Genomic DNA, 16,440 nt, shown 5'->3' on the forward strand with positions numbered 1-16,440 from the left:
AGTGGAAACATCCTCCCCACATCCACTCTATCCAGGTTTTTCACTGTTCACAGGCCAATATGCCCCACCTACACTAGTCCCACCTGCCTGCGTTTGGCCCATATACCTCCAAACCTGTCCTATCCATGTACCTGTCTAACTGTTTCTTAAATGTTGGGATTCTCCCTGCGTCAACTACCTCCTCTGGCAGCACATTCCATACACCCACCACCCAGTTTAAGAATAAGGGATAGGCCATTTAGAATGGAAATGAGGAAACATTTTTTCACCCAGAGAGTTGTGAATCTGTGGAATTCTCTGCCTCAGAAGGCAGTGGAGGCCAATTCACTGGATGCTTTCTAAAGAGAGTTAGATAGAGCTCTTAAAGATATTGGATTCAATGGATATGGGGAGAACCAGTGGATGTGCATGTGCAGCATGGATAGGGGAGAACCAGTGGATGTGGTGTATCTGGACTTCCAGAAGGCTTTCGACAAGGTCCCACATAAGAGATTAGTATACAAACTTAAAGCACATGGTATTGGGGGTTCAGTATTAATGTGGATAGAGAACTGGCTGGCAATCAGGAAGCAAAGAGTAGGAGTAAACGGGTCCTTTTCACAATGGCAGGCAGTGACTAGTGGGGTACCGCAAGGCTCAGTGCTGGGACCCCAGCTATTTACAATATATATTAATGATCTGGATGAGGGAATAGAAGGCAATATCTCCAAGTTTGCGGATGACACTACGCTGGGGGGCAGTGTTAGCTGTGAGGAGGATGCTAGGAGACTGCAAGGTGACTTGGATAGGCTGGGTGAGTGGGCAAATGTTTGGTGGGTGCAGTAAAATGTGGATAAATGTGAGGTTATCCATTTTGGTGGCAAAAACAGGAAAGCAGACTATTATCTAAATGGTGGCCGACTAGGAAAAGGGGAGATGCAGCGAGACCTTGGTGTCATGGTACACCAGTCATTGAAAGTAGGCATGCAGGTGCAGCAGGCAGTGAAGAAAGTGAATGGTATGTTAGCTTTCATAGCAAAAGGATTTGAGTATAGGAGCAGGGAGGTTCTACTGCAGTTGTACAGGGTCTTGGTGAGACCACACCTGGAGTATTGCGTACAGTTTTGGTTTCCAAATCTGAGGAAGGACATTATTGCCATAGAGAGAGTGCAGAGAAGGTTCACCAGACTGATTCCTGGGATGTCAGGAATGTCTTATGAAGAAAGACTGGATAGACTTGGTTTATACTCTCTAGAATTTAGGAGAATGAGAGGGGATCTTATAGAAACTTACAAAATTCTTAAGAGGTTGGACAGGCTAGATGCAGGAAGATTGCTCCCGATGTTGGGGAAGTCCAGGACAAGGGGTCACAGCTTAAGGATAAGGGGGAAATCCTTTAAAACCGAGAACCGAGATGATGGGAAGAACTTTTTTCACACAAAGAGTGGTGAATCTCTGGAACTCTCTGCCACAGAGGGTAGTCAAGGCCAGTTCATTGGCTATATTTAAGAGGGAGTTAGATATGGCCCTTGCGGCTAAGGGGATCAGAGGGTATGGAGAGAAGGCAGGTACGGGATACTGAGTTGGATGATCAGTCATGATCATATTGAATGGCGGTGCAGGCTCGAAGGGCCGAATGGCCTACTCCTGCACCTAATTTCTATGTTTCTATGTTTTTATGATATGGGGAGAAGGCAGGAACGGGGTACTGAATGTGGATGATCAGCCATGATCACAGTGAATGGTGGTGCTGGCTCGAAGGACTGAATGGCCTACTCCTGCACTTATTGTCTATTGACCAGTTTTTCCTAGACCTTTGCATTCACCCTGTGTCAGATCTTCCACTCGTTGTTCCTTAATGTCACTAAAACCTTCCACTCGACATGCCGACGTAGATTCACAAGCTGCTTCATCTCTTCAGCTTTGAAGTCATTGACCACTTCCGGCCACAGGTTTCACCCGCAAACATTGACGTTTTGTGGCTTTTGTTTGCCACTGTATTCTTTCATGCTCCTGATGCAGTTAGCGATGATGTGGTCTTTCCGATACTGAATGACATTAAAGCCTGTATTTGAGGCAAAGTGTGCTTCAAATGTGGCCCAACGCACCTCAGGCATGGTCGACTTGTAAGGGTCATCGTTACACCTTGGTTTAGACGCCATGAGAGAGAAGTGGTGTATGGAGATACGACATAACCTTCCCAACGTCAAGCTCTCTGGGGATCTAGCATGTTGTCTATCATTAACAGACCTTTGCATTTTTTAGGTTAGTTTAGAGATACAGTATGGAAACAGGCCCTTCAGCCCACCAGGTCCACGCTGACCTGCAATCCTGTTCACACTAGTTTAGTTTAGTTTGGAGATACAGTCCGTAAACAGGCCCTTCGGACCTCCGGGTGCGCACTGACCTGCGATCTCCGCACATTAACACTACGCTACACACACTAGGAATACTTTTTATATTTTATACCAATTAATCTGCAAACCTGTACGTCTTTGGAGTGCGGGAGGAAACCGAAGATCTTGTAGAAAACCCACGCAGGTCACGGGGAGAACGTACAAACTCTGTGCAGACAGCACCCGTAGTCAGGATCAAACACGGGTTTCTGGCGCTGTGAGGCCGTAGTTCTACCGCTTTGCCACCGTGCCAGACTTTAGTTTAGTTTAAGGTACACAAAAAAGCTGGAGAAACTCAGCGGGTGCAGCAGCATCTATGGAGCGAAGGAAATAGGCAACGTTTCGGCCCGAAACCCTTCTTCAGACTTTAGTTTAGTTTAGTTTAGTTTAGTTTATTTAGTTTAGTTTAGTTTAGTTTAGATTAGTTTTAGATTAGTTTAGAGGTGCAGACTGGAAACAGGCCCCTCAGCCCAGTGTGTCCACTCTGACCTTCAATCACCAGTTCACACTAGTTTAGTTTAGTTTAGAGATACAGCATGGAAACAGCCCATCGAGTCCACGTCGGCAATCCATCACCCGTTCACACTAGTTGTACGTCATCCCACTTTCCCGTCCATTTTTGCATCACATTAGCAGCAATTCTACAGAGCCCAATTAGCCTACAAACCCAGTGAAGTGCCACAATTAAATTTCAACTTTGCAAATAACTCCGTTGTGGAATTAATTGGCAAATAACTGCGTGATGATCTTGGACTTTTTATCGGATTGCTAATATACAGACGAGATGAACCTGTAAAACCTTCTGGTTCTTTAGAGGAAATATTTTGTTAAGTTGGAAATGAGTGCTGAGCAGACTTAATTTAGTTTAGAGATATAGCATGGAACCAGGCCCTTTGGCCCGCCGAGTCCGCACCGACCAGCGATCCCCACTTGTTAATGCTCTCCGACACACACTAGGGATAATTTGACATTTAAACCCGGCCAATAAACCTACAACCCTGTACGTCTTTGGAGTGTGTGAGGGAACCGGAGCACCCGGAGAAAACCCACGCAGGTCACGGGAAGAACGTACAAACTCTGTACAGACAGCACCCATAGTCAGGATCGAACCCGGGTCTCTGGTGCTGTAAGGCAGCAACTCCACCACTGCGCCACGGTGGATTTATGAGGACGCTGCCAGGATTTGAGGGCCTGAGCTATAGGGAGAGGTTGGGCAAGGATAGGACTTTACTCCACTAGTCCCTAGAGCTCTATCTAACTCTCTCTTAAATCCATCCAGTGATTTAGCCTCCACTGCCCTCTATGGCAGGGAATTCCATAAATTCACAACTCTCTGGGTCAAAAAAAATGTTTCTCACCTCAGTCTTCAATGACCTCCCCTTTATTCAAAGACTGTGGCCCCTGGTTCTGGACTCACCCAACATTGGGAAAAATTTTCCTGCATCTAGCTTGTCCAGTCCTTTTATAGTTTTATATGTTTCTATAAGATGCCCCATCATCATGCTAAACACCAGTGAATAAAAGCCTAGTCTTTTCAATCTTTCCTCATATGACAGTCCCGCCATCCCAGGGATCAATCTCGTGAACCTATGCTGCACTGCCTCAATCACAAGTATGTCCTTCCTCCAATTAGGAGACCAAACTGTACACAATACTCCAGATGTGGTCTCACCAGAACCCTATACAACTGCAGAAGAACCTCTTTACTCCTATACTGAAATCCTCTTGTTATAAAGGCCAACATTCCATTAGATTTCTTCACTGCCTGCTGTACCTGCATGACAACTTTCAGTGACCGGTGTACAGGGACACCCAGGTCTCGCTGTACCTCCCTCTTACCTAACCTAACCACATTGAGATAATAATCTGCCCCCTTGTTTTTGCCGCCAAAGTGGATAACCTCACATTTATCTATATTATACTGCATCTGCCACGCATCTGCCCACTCACTCAACCTGTCCAGGTCACCCTTCAACCTCCTAACATCCTCTTCACAGTTCACACTGCCACCCAGCTTTGTGTCATCCACAAACTAGCTAGTGTTGCTCCTAATTCCCTCTTGCAAATCATTAATATATATGGTAAACGGTTGCAGCCCCAACCGAGCCTTGCGGCACTCCACTCACCATTGCTTGCCATTCTGAAAAGGACCCGTTCACTCCTACTCTTTGCCTCCGGTCTGCCAACCAATTTTCCCCTTTAAGGGTTTTCTGCATCGAGCTTTCGCCCGACCTAAGGTCCCTGTGGTTTGCTCTGGTCCCTCGACCAGGCCGCACACACTGGTTCCCCGTGAGTGGCTCGACCCACTCACCCCCTACGGTTCTAGACACTGGACTTAGTTGCAGGAGCGTTGATAGTGCAGAAAGTTCAACCAGACCAGATTTGAAGACCAGGGTTTAAACAGGAAATAACTTTTATTTAGCGGTTGGGACTACGGTACGCGAATATTTTGACACAGTTCTATAAGGCAGATGCATAATTACAGTTCCTGTTTCGGGATCATAGACGCAATAACTACGATACAATACTCGAGTGCAGGATGGGGAACGTACGGCACATCGTAACATTTGCCAGCACATCTACACTTACACCCACGTTAATATAACTCCCTCCCCCTCCCCTTTACACTAAACTATGTCCAGGATGTGCAGGATCGGGGTGCATGCTCACCATGGGGCGATTACTGAGGTTACTGGCTGGTCGTGCTGCTTCCTCTGATTAGGTGGCTGTGGAAGGGTCGTCGGCGGTTGTCTCGGTCTTTCGGGTGGTCCCGGGGGTTCCCCTCGCCCAGGGGTCCTACTGCTTTCCTTTTCTTTCCACGTGGCGGGGACTCCAGCCGGAGTGTGTGTCATACTAGACACCGTGTACTTTTTAAGCGCTGTCCTGTGTCCTCTCTCTCCGCAAGTCTCCAGATTCGTTCAGTGACTCCTTCTGTGTCTCCCTCCTTTTTCCCTTCTTAAACCCAAAAATCGCGGCCAGTTATTCTAATCCTGACCCGTCCTATCTCCCGCCAGATCTCGGGATCTCTTTGCTTACAAGATGGGTTTTCGAGCGCTCTCTTTGTTCTGCATTATGTCTGGGAGTATCGGTGATGGCTAGACGGTCTGTTAATTTGTTTCTCGATAAGAGGTGATGGGTTTAACTGGTTTTCCCATCACTGGCCAGGTAGGTTTCTATGGGCTATTGTGCTCCCTTAACGAGATTAACTATGTAGGTCGGCTTGGGGCATTGTGATGCCTGCTGATGTCAGCGCCCAGTGTCTGGACTTCGACCTGGTTTTGGGGGTTTCTGCACAGTCAATATCCATCAGGCCGTGACTTTGCAGAAACCCAGAGACTGGGCTGTGGGGTTTCGTTTTTGTGGCTGGTCACGAGGTCCCGCGGCCATCTTGGGCCCCACTGATTGTGACATCCCTTGTTAAAACTGACCGCAGCTTTTCTCTCTGTCAGTCCCAGTCCCGTATAAAAAAATGTCCAAAATGCAGCTCTTTGGTTTTGTTGATTGTAGCATGAGGAAAAACGTCTCAAATCTTACACCCCCAATACCATGTGCTCTAGTTTTAGTCACCAGTCTCCCGTGCGGGACCTTATCAAAGGCTTTCTGCAAGTCTAGATACGCTACATCCACTGGCACCCCTTCAACCATTTTACTTGTCACATCCTCAAAAAATTCCAGAAGATTAGTCAAGCATGATTTCCCTTTCATAAATCCATGTTGACTTGGATTAATCCTTTTACTGCTATCCAAATGCCCCATTATTACCTCTTTAATAATTGACTCAAACATCTTTCCCACCACCGAAGTCAGGCTAACTGGCCTGTAATTCCCCGTTTTCTCTCTTGCTCCTTTCTTGAAAAGTAGGATAACATTAGCTATCGTCCAATCCACAGGAACTGATCCTGAATTTATTGAACATTGGAAAATATCACCAATGCCTCCACTATTTCTAGAGCCACCTCCCTGAGGACCCTGGGATGCAGACCATCAGGCCCAGGGGATTTATCATCTTTCAGTCCCATTAGCCTACCCAATACTATTTCTCACCTAATGGAATTTTTTTCAGTTCCTCTACCCCCTTAGATCCTCTGTCCTCCAGTACATCTGGGAGATTGTTTGTGTCTTCCTTAGTACCTGTTCAACTCTTCTGCCATTTCCTTGTTGCCCATAATAATTTCACCCGTGTCTGCCTTCAAGGGACCCACATTTGACTTTGCTACTCTTTTTCCCTTAACATATCTAAAGAAGCTTTTACTGTCCTTCTTTATATTCCTGGCCAGCTTCCCCTCGTACTTCATCTTTTCAGCCCGTATTGCCCGTTTTGTTTCCTTCTGTTGTCCTATGAAAGTTTCCCAATCCTCTGGCTTCCGTCTACTCTTTACTGTGTTATACATCTTTTATTTTAGTTTTATTCTATCCCTAACTTCTCTTGTCAGCCACGGTTGCCTCCTACTCCCCTTAGAATCTTTCTTCCTTTTTGGAATGAAATGATCCTGCGTCTTCCGGATTATGCCCAGAAATTCCTGCCATTGCTGTTCCACCGTCATTCCTGCTAGGATCCCTTTCCAGTCTACCTTGGCCAGCTCCCCTCTCATGCCTTCATAGTCCCCTTTGTTCAACTGCATCACTGACACTTCCGATTTAATGTTCTCCTTCTCAAATTGCAGATTAAAACTAATCATATTATGATCACTACCTCCAAGCGGTTCCTTTACCTCGAGTTCTCTTATCATATCTGGTTCATTGGACAACACTAAATCCAGAATTGCCTTTTCTCTGGTCGGCTCCATTACAAGCTGCTCTAAGAATCCATCTCGGAGGCACTCTACAAACTCTCTTTCTTGGGGTCCTGAACCAACCTGATTTTCCCAGTCTACCTGCATATTGAAATCCCCCATCACCACAGTGGCATTACCTTTGTTACATGCCAGTTTTAACTCCTGCTGCAACTTACACCCTACATCCGGGCTACTATTTGGGGGTCTGTAGATAACACCAATTAGTGTCTTCTTGCCTTTACAATTCCTCAACTCAATCCACAGTGACTCTACCTCGTCAGTCCCTATGTCTTCCCTCGCAAGGGACTGAATTCCATCCCTCACCAGCAGAGCTACCCCCCCTCCTCTGCCCACCTGCCTGTCCTTTCTATAGGATGTATAACCCTGAATATTAAGTTCCCAGGCCCGATCCTCCTGCAGCCACATCTCAGTAATCCCCACAATGTCATATCTACCAACCTCTAACTGAGCCTCAAGCTCATCTACTTTACTTCTTATACTTCGCGCATTCATATACAATACTTTTAATTCCTTACACATCTCACCTTTCACATCGATCCCTATTACACTTGGCCATACTCTCCTATCCCTTTGTGAGCTTCCTTTCCCGTTAATTCTGGGGTCATTCTATCCCTATACACTATTTCCCTTTAACTCCGTCCTCGACTATCCCATTTGACACCGCACCCCCCTTATTCAGTTTAAAACCACCCGTGTAGCAGTGGTATACCTGCCTGCCAGAATGCTGGTCCCCCACCTGTTAAGATGCAATCCATCCCTTTTGTACAGTCCCCCCTTACTCCAAAACAAATCCCAGTGATGTAAGAATCCAAATCCCTGCCCCGTGCACCAGTTCCTCAGCCACACATTCAGGTCCTAGATCTCCCTGTTCCTGCTCTCACCAGCACGAGGAACTGGAAGCAAACCGGAGATAACAACCCTGGAGGTCCTGCTTTTCAGCATTTTTCCCAGCTCTCTAAAGTCACGCTGCAGAATATTCATCCCCTTCTTTTCGACATCATTTGTGCCGACATGCACTACCACTTACGGCTTTTCACCTTCGCCCTTGAGGATTTTCTGCACTCTGTCCGTGACATCCTGGTTCCTGGCATGAGGAAGGCAGCATACCATCCTCGAATCCCGTCTATTGCCGCAGAAGCCTCTGTCCCTACCTCTCACAATGGAGTCTCCAACTACAATGGTGTTGCCTGACATTGGCCCCTTTGGATTTGGCTCAACCGCCCTTTTTGCTTCGCAAGCCAGTCCGCCACTCAGTGTGATAACGTCTTCTGTCCTGTCAACTTCTAAGTGGGCGAACCTGTTCACAAGAGGTACAACACCCGGGGACGTTTGCATCCCATGCTTCCCTCCCTTTCTCACTGTCTCCCACCTTCTCTCTTTCACTGCCATAGGTGTAACAATCTTACTTAGAAACATGTAGGGCTTACTGTAGGACTTGTCGAGGAACAACTCCGTTTCTCGGACGAACCTGAGGTCATCCACTTGCTTCTCCAGTTCCCCAACACGGTCCTTCAGGAGCTGTACCTGGATGCATTTTTCGCATTTGTAGCAGCCAGAGGCACCAGCGGTGTCCTTGACCTCCCACATACTGCAAGCATCACACTGAATCAGCTTGCCTGACATCTCCTTCTTTCGTCTCTCCCTCTCCAGCGTTTTGCGTAGCATCCTCTCCTCAGCCTCCTCGCCGAAGACTCTCGAGCCAAAGACTCGCACTTTTCTCACAGGGCACTTCCCTCACAAGGCCGCTCCCTAAGAGCCATCACTGCTAAATTGCCTAATTTGCCAATTTACAAACCAAATTCCTCAGTTGAAAAGTCCCGAGTCCCGAGTGTGTTAGTGTGCTGGTCGGCGCGGATTGGGTGGGCTGAAAGGCCTGTTACTGCGCTGTATCTCTAAACTAAAACTACGTTAAAAAGCTCTGATTAACATTATAGTTTGTGCCCGAGGTCAACTGTGAGCAAATTTCTCCAAAACAATTGGAGAAAGACAGCACCAAGCTGGTTGGAATTGTACGCCAAATGGCAGGTATCTGTCTGAACTTAACGTAATTAAGCCAACTGTGACATTTAGGAATATTTGTTGTTGAAGTAAGCGTCTGTTTTTTTAACCTTCTTGTGTAAGTGGAGATTCGCTGAGGGGTTTTCCTCAATGTATTGTCATGTTGACACAAACTGAGCGCAGCACCTCTGGGAAGATTGATACTGACTATCCTTAACTTTCAGCCTAAACAGGTGAAACTGGAAGTCCCCCAAAAGACTCGACCAGCTCAGTCTTAAATGTCGCGTCCAGCTTCAGGTAAGATGACAGGAAATGGCCTAGCAATTCACACCAGGGTGACTAGGGTGCTTTGGTTAATTCACCACAGGCCAGTGATGGTTGAAAGCAAAGAAGCCTCGCTATAGGATCTTTGGTAGAAAGCATAACATGTGTGTTGGATTCAGCCTGCAGTGTTAATGCAGTCACTCGCAGTCAAACAATACCTCAGCAAACCATGGACTAACACACCCAGTGCCACACAGCTGCTCAAAACCTGAAGAGCAACTTCCTTCCCATTCTCTACTTTCCCTCTTACTTAATACTCTGTGTTTCATGAAACACAGATCAGCACTCCACAGAAACAGGCCCTTCAGCCCATATCGTCTATGCCGAACCGAACAAATTTATTGTCATTGTCTTAATTTGAGACAACGAAATGAATTTATGAGACAACTAAACAGGTCTCATCTGCCTGCAGTTGATCCATATCCCTACATTCCCTGCACATCCACATGCCTATCTAAAAGCCTCCTAAATGCCACTATCGTACCTGCCTCCACCACCACACCTAGGCAATGTGTTCCAGATCTCCACCACTCTCTGTGTAAAAAGACTCACCCCGTGCATCCCCTTAAACTTTCCCCCTCTCACCTTATGGTGATGGCCTCACGTGTTGGACGATTCCACGCATGGGAATAAGATTCTGATTGTGCTTCTTGTATAACTTCATTATCTCAACGTCATGTTGGCGCAGCAGGTAGAGCTGCTGCCTCACATCGCCAGAGACCCGGGTTCAATCCTTACCCCGGGCGCTGTGACCACATGGGATTTGTCCGGGTGCTCCTGTTTCAGAGTTTCAAGGACAGTTTATTGTCACATGCACCAGGTAAGGTACAGTGAAATTTGAGTTACCATACAGCCATACTAAGTGAAAAGCAACCACATAAAAGGTAACATAAACATCCACCACAGTGGATTCCCCATTGCTCACTGTGATGGAGGGGAATAAAGTTCAATCTTCTTCCTCTTTGTCCTCCCACGGTCGGGTTAGTCAAACATAAACATCCACCACAGTGACTCCTTCACATTCCTCACTGTGACGGAAAGTGAAAAATAGTTCAATCTCTTCCTTTCATTGTTCTCCCGCAGTCGGGGGCCTCGAGCCCTCCTTTGACGGGACGATCTTGACTGTCGTAGGGCGGCGTTTGGGCCCTCCGCATCGGGGCGATCAACTCCTGCATCGGGGGGGGTATGTCAGCTTCCCCGCACCAGCGATCAGACCCAACGTCGGGGCTGGTCGTGACTCTGCGTCGTTGGAGTTCCCGATTCGGCCACTTCCGAGACTGCGAGCTCTCGATGGTAAAATCCGCTGTTCTATGTTATCCCAGTTTCACATCCTACACATCAGGAGAGATTTACAAAAGTCAATTAGCCTAAAAACCTGCACATCTCTGGAATGTTGGAGGAAACCGGAGAAAACCCATGCAGTCACAGGAAGAACGTGCAAACTCCGTATAGACAGTATCGTCAGTATTGAACCCAGGTCTCTGGCGTTTTGAGGCACCATGCCGCCGAAGTTCAAAACATTCAAGCCATCTTGTTGATAATTGGAATGTTAGGCGCATTGGACATGAATTTGTTGCGACACTTGACTTACAGGAATAGAATCATAAGTTCCACTGTGGTCTCTGAGCAAATTTTATCGCATGTTTGTACAACTCAGTAATTGGAATCAATTGGAATAAGAAAGGAATTATTTGCAACAATATGCCAAAAACCACAAGATTGTTATTAACGGGCTGATTCATTAAGGGTGTGCCAGTAAAGACAGCTGAATGCACATTTTATTGACTCGAGAACCCACACGGTGGCTAACTGCAAATTGCTTCTTAATGGTGGAACATGGGCTGTGGGTGCTGTATGCATAGCATTTGCACGTTCTCCCCGTGACCTGCGTGGGTTTTCTCTGGGTAGCCCCAGTTTCCTCCCACACTCCAAAGATGCACAGGTTTGTAGGTTAATTGGCTTGGCATAATTGTAAATTGTCCCCAGTGTGTGTAGGATAGTGCTTGTTTACGGGGATTGCTGGTTGACATGGAGTTGGTGGGCCGAAGGGCCTGCTTCCATGCTGTATCTCTAAACTAAAAACTAAGCTAAATTAAACTTTAGGGGTGATTAAGGAAGGATCATAAAACATTGACATTATCAGTAATGTCCTCATATTACATTTGTAATATGATGTTGTATCTGTGATCTAGAATGAAGATAGATTAAGTTGTATACAGTGACTGGTTTATGTTTAGGTATATTATAGTCACGTTTAGCTTAGTTTAGTGAAACAGTGTGGAAACGGGCCCTTCAGCCCACTCTATCCATGCCGACCAGCGATCACCTGTAACACTAGCACTATCCTACACACCGGCGACAATTTACAGAAGCCAATTACCCTACAAACCTGTAGATCTTTGAAGTGTGGGAGAAAGCAAGAGCACCCGGAGAAAACCCACGCGGTCACAGGGATGTGTTGCAAATGTGCAGACTCTGTATGGACAGCACCCGCAGTTAGGGTTGAACCCGGGTCCCTGGCGCTGTATGGCAACAATTCTACTGTTGCGCCACTGTGCCGTCCACCGACCCCGTGAACCAAGATGGCACCCAAACCAGGTGACCCAGAAATGGATCTGCAATCATTCATTACATTTACTCCACTCTTTTAAATCTTCACTTCAACAGCAGCTTTTCTTACCCTTTATCCTGTATCTGTACACTGCGGACAGCTTCATTGTAATCATGTCTCGTGTTTTCGCTGGCTGGATATACCACGCAACAAAAAAGCTTTTCACTTTAGCTTCCTGAAGTCGATCACTATCTCCTTTGCCTTGCTGATATTGAGAGAAGTTGCAGAAGTTGGTGCAGGGTTGTTGGGGACATTGCCGAACTTTGCCGAACTTCCTGAGCCGTTGGCAGCTTTTTTGGCCATTGCTTTGGTATGGCAGGTCCAGGCCAAGTTGCTGGTGATATTTACTCCTGACAACTTGTAGTCTCTTCACCTTGAAACCTCAGGATTAACTCCACCAAACCTCAGTGTATCTGTCAGTGCACCAGACTTTATCTCAGGATGTACTCATCTGCAACATTCAGCCACGGCCAACTCCATATGTTTTTGCCGAGTTTTGGAAGGCAGTTGTAGAGTTATTGATTCAAAACGCCAGAAACCCAGGTTCGAACCTGACTACGGGTGCTGACTGTACAGAGTTTGTACATTCTCCCCATGACCTGTGTGGGTGCTCTGGTTTCCTCCCGCAATCTAAAGATGCACAGATTTGTAGGTTAATTGGCTTGGTATAATTGTAAGTTGCCCCTAGTGTGTGTAGGGCAGTGCTAGTGTACGGGGATCGCTAGTCGGCACGGACTTGGTGGGCCGAAGGGCCTGTTTAAGCGCTGGTGGAATATGTCTGGATATTTGCAGATAGTATTATGCACAGTGTTGTATGAGTTATTGTCTAACTCAACAGTCTATTTGGACTATGGTCCAGTTAAGAACAGTGTATGCAAGTTAGCATCATGATATTAATAACTCATGTTTTTTCCTACCATTAATGGTTTATCCGTTTAAGTCACACACAGATTGCATGTCACTGCATGAAACCACAGAGCTTTGAAATCTTCACGTAGTCACTCACGTGACTTCGAAATAAAATAGATTAAAGGAGAACTTACCGTTTGAAGTTTGATCCCTAAAATACAATACAATACAATAATACAAATCTTCCTTTTATGAGAAGTTTAAGTGAGGGATTACGTGCCCTCCCCTCCCTACCCTATTCTCATAAAGATCATTCGGTAGTTCTAGCTCTTTAATCTTCCTAGGTCAGCAACTATTCTGTGGTTTCATACAGCTACTTTGAAGGCAGGCTGGCAGGCTCTTCGTGTGATCCCTCACTTCAACTTCTCATAAAATAAAGATCAAACTTCAAACGGTAAATTCTCGTTTAATCTTTCTATTTTCGGTAACAGTTTTGATCTGATTTCCTGCATCTCCATGTGTTTGCTTTCAACTTGTTCATTCTTGCTTTATCAGACTAGCGATATCTATCATGGGGGTATGTATAAAAAATGTATCTATTCCTAGTTGCATTGTTTGTTTACTGAATAGAGTCATACAGTGTGGAAACAGTCCCTTGGGCCTAACATGGCCCTGCTACACTAGTCCCACCTGCCCGTGTTTGGTCCATATCCATCCAAACCTGTCCTATCCCTGTACCTGTCTAACTTAAAAGTTGGGATAGTCCCAGCCTCAACTACCTCCTCTGGCAGCTTGTTCCATACACCCACCACTGTCTGTGTGAAAAGGTGACGCCTCAGATTCCTATTAAATCTTTTCCCTTTCACTTTAAACCTATGTGGAGTTGCTCTCCAGTCTCATGGAAAACAAGATGCTTAGAGGATTTGGCTCAGGCACAAATGTCAAATTGATCGTCCACATTGGCACACACCAGCAAGGTGTGGTTAGCAATATGAGTTGCGTAATGCAGGTGGGAAAGTTTGTTACATCACTGTTGCCAGAGCAGTATCAGTCACCCTTGGAACATACACTGGACGGAAAACAATGCCAGAGGACAGATGGACACAAAGTGCTGGAGAAACTCAGCGGGTCAGGCAGCATCTCTGGAGAAAAGGAATAGATGACGTTTCGGGTCAAGATGCTTCTTCATCTGACAAAGGGTCCGACCCGAAATGTCACCTATTGCTTTTCTCAGGAGATGCCGCCAATTTACTCCAGCATTTTGTGTCTATCTTCGGTATAAACCAGCATCTGCAGTTCCTTCCTACACATGCACAGGTGGCGTTTCGGGTCGGGACCATTCTTCAGACTGATTGTAGCTTGCAGAGACTTTATCTTTGGTATAAACTGGCACCTGCAGTTCCTTTTATATTGGATTGTCGAACAATGCAGCACAGGAACAGACCATATCCCTCCATTCTCTGGAGGTGACGGCTGTAGGCCCTGCAGCAGCCTGGGGCTCGCCTGGACCTTTTTCCCAGGGTAGAGATGTCAAAGATTAAAGGGCATAGTTTTAAGGTGTAAGAGATGAGGTTTCAAGGAGATGTGCAGGGGCAGGCTTTTATATGTAGGGGATCAGGAACATACTGCCAGAGATTGTGGTGGAATTATATATGATAGTGGTGTTTAAGGGGCTTTGAGATGGGAAGTTGGATATGCAGAGATGTAGGGATGTGGTTCATGTACAGGCATGAGGATTAGTTTAACTTGGCATCAGGTTTAGCACGGACATTATGGGCCGAAGGGCCTGTTCCTGTGTCGAGTAGTTTTCTGTGCTCCATGAAAGTTTCTTTCCATCTGTTATCAGGCAACTGAACCATCCTACCACAACCAGAGCTACCAGGTCCCAAGCTACTATCTACCCCATTGGAGACCCTCGGGCTATCTTTAATCGGACTTTACTGGGCTTTATCTTGCACTGAACATTATTCCCTTTATTGTATATCCGTACACAGTGGATGGCTGAATTTTAAACATGTATAGTCTTTCCGCTAACTGGATAGCACAAAACAAAAAAGCTTTTCACCATACCTCTGTACGCCTGATTTTTTTTGTTGAGTTTAGTTTAGAAATACAGCACGGAAACAGGCCCTTCAGCCCACCAAGTCCGCACCGACCAGCGATCCCCGCACATTAACACTGATGAGGCAGCATCTTTGAAGGAATAGGTGGCATTTCAGGTCGAGACTCTGCTTGTACTCGCTGGAATTTAGAAGATTGAGGGGGGATCTTATAGAAACTTACAAAAGGGCGACAGGTGGCGCAATGGGCTAAGTGTTCGGCTGGCAACCGGAAGGTAGCCGGTTCGAATCCCGCTTGGAGTGCATACTGTCGTTGTGTCCTTGGGCAAGACACTTCACCCACCTTTGCCTGCGTGTGAATGTGTGTGAATGTGTGTGAGTGATTGGTGGTGGTCGGAGGGGCCGTAGGCGCAGATTAGCAGCCACGCTTCCATCAGTCTGCCCCAGGGCAGCTGTGGCTACAGAAGTAGCTCACCACCACCGAGTGTGACTCAGGAGTGAATGAATAATGCGATGTAAAGTGCCTTGAGTATCTAGAAAGGCGCTATATAAATCCCATCCATCATTATTATTATTAAAAGTGGAAACAGTCCCTTGGGCCTAACATGGCCCTGCTACACTAGTCCCAACTGCCCGTGTTTGGTCCATATCCATCCAAACCTGTCCTATCCATGTATCTGTCGAACTTAAAAGTTGGGATAGTGCCAGCCTCAACTACCTCCTCTGGCAGCTTGTTCCATACACCCACCACTGTCTGTGTGAAAAGGTCATGCCTCAGATTCCTATTAAACCTTTTCCCTTTCACTTTAAACCTATGTGGAGTTGCTCTCCAGTCTCATGGAAAACAAGTTGGGGAAGTCCAGAACAAGGGGTCACAGTTTAAGGATAAGGGGGAAGTTCTAGGAATGGCTGATGTCGAGAAGGAGCAGGAGTGCACAGTCGCCGGAGTCAATGGACATTATGTACCTTCAACAAGGCAGACTCTGTGCTGTGGTGAGCCCTGAAACTTGATTGGAAACTTTCCAGGATGGTATTTTGGTGAAGGTAAGGCATAAGTTGATTTAAATTACCTTTTCAAGGACTTTTGAAAAGAAAGGCAGTTTGGAAATAGGTCTGTATTTGCTTGGCAAGGTGGGGTCTAGGTTAGGTTTTGTGAGATTTAAAATTACGATCATTGTCAATTTTTACCCCCAGGCTTGTGACTTCTTGTATGACATAGGCAAATTTCTCAGTTTACCGAGTAACACCTGTCTCTTGGATTTTGATCCAAATAATAAAATTTCTGTCTTGAATTTAAGAAAGTTAGCATTCATTCATTTTTTAATCGAAAATAGGCAGGATGTTGATCCATGGTATGTTATTACTTGCATCACCACTTCAGTAGAGATGTCTGATGTTTAAGTTATGCCGATTACACTCATTATGCA

The 16,440-nt window shown here is 46.1% G+C and overlaps 1 long non-coding RNA gene across 2 annotated transcripts in view; it reads right to left on the reverse strand.

The window, feature by feature from the left end:
* Window positions 1-9,832: 9,832 nt before the first annotated feature.
* Window positions 9,833-16,440, reverse strand: part of LOC129701292 (uncharacterized) — an 11,967-nt gene continuing 5,359 nt past the window's right edge. For both annotated transcript variants that reach the window (XR_008724178.1, XR_008724179.1), the window contains exon 3: window positions 9,833-10,824. This is a non-coding gene — a long non-coding RNA (uncharacterized LOC129701292). The remainder of the gene's footprint in view (window positions 10,825-16,440) is intronic.

Source organism: Leucoraja erinacea, chromosome 10 (genome assembly GCF_028641065.1).
Source record: "Leucoraja erinacea ecotype New England chromosome 10, Leri_hhj_1, whole genome shotgun sequence".
NCBI classification, from domain to species: domain Eukaryota; kingdom Metazoa; phylum Chordata; class Chondrichthyes; order Rajiformes; family Rajidae; genus Leucoraja; species Leucoraja erinaceus.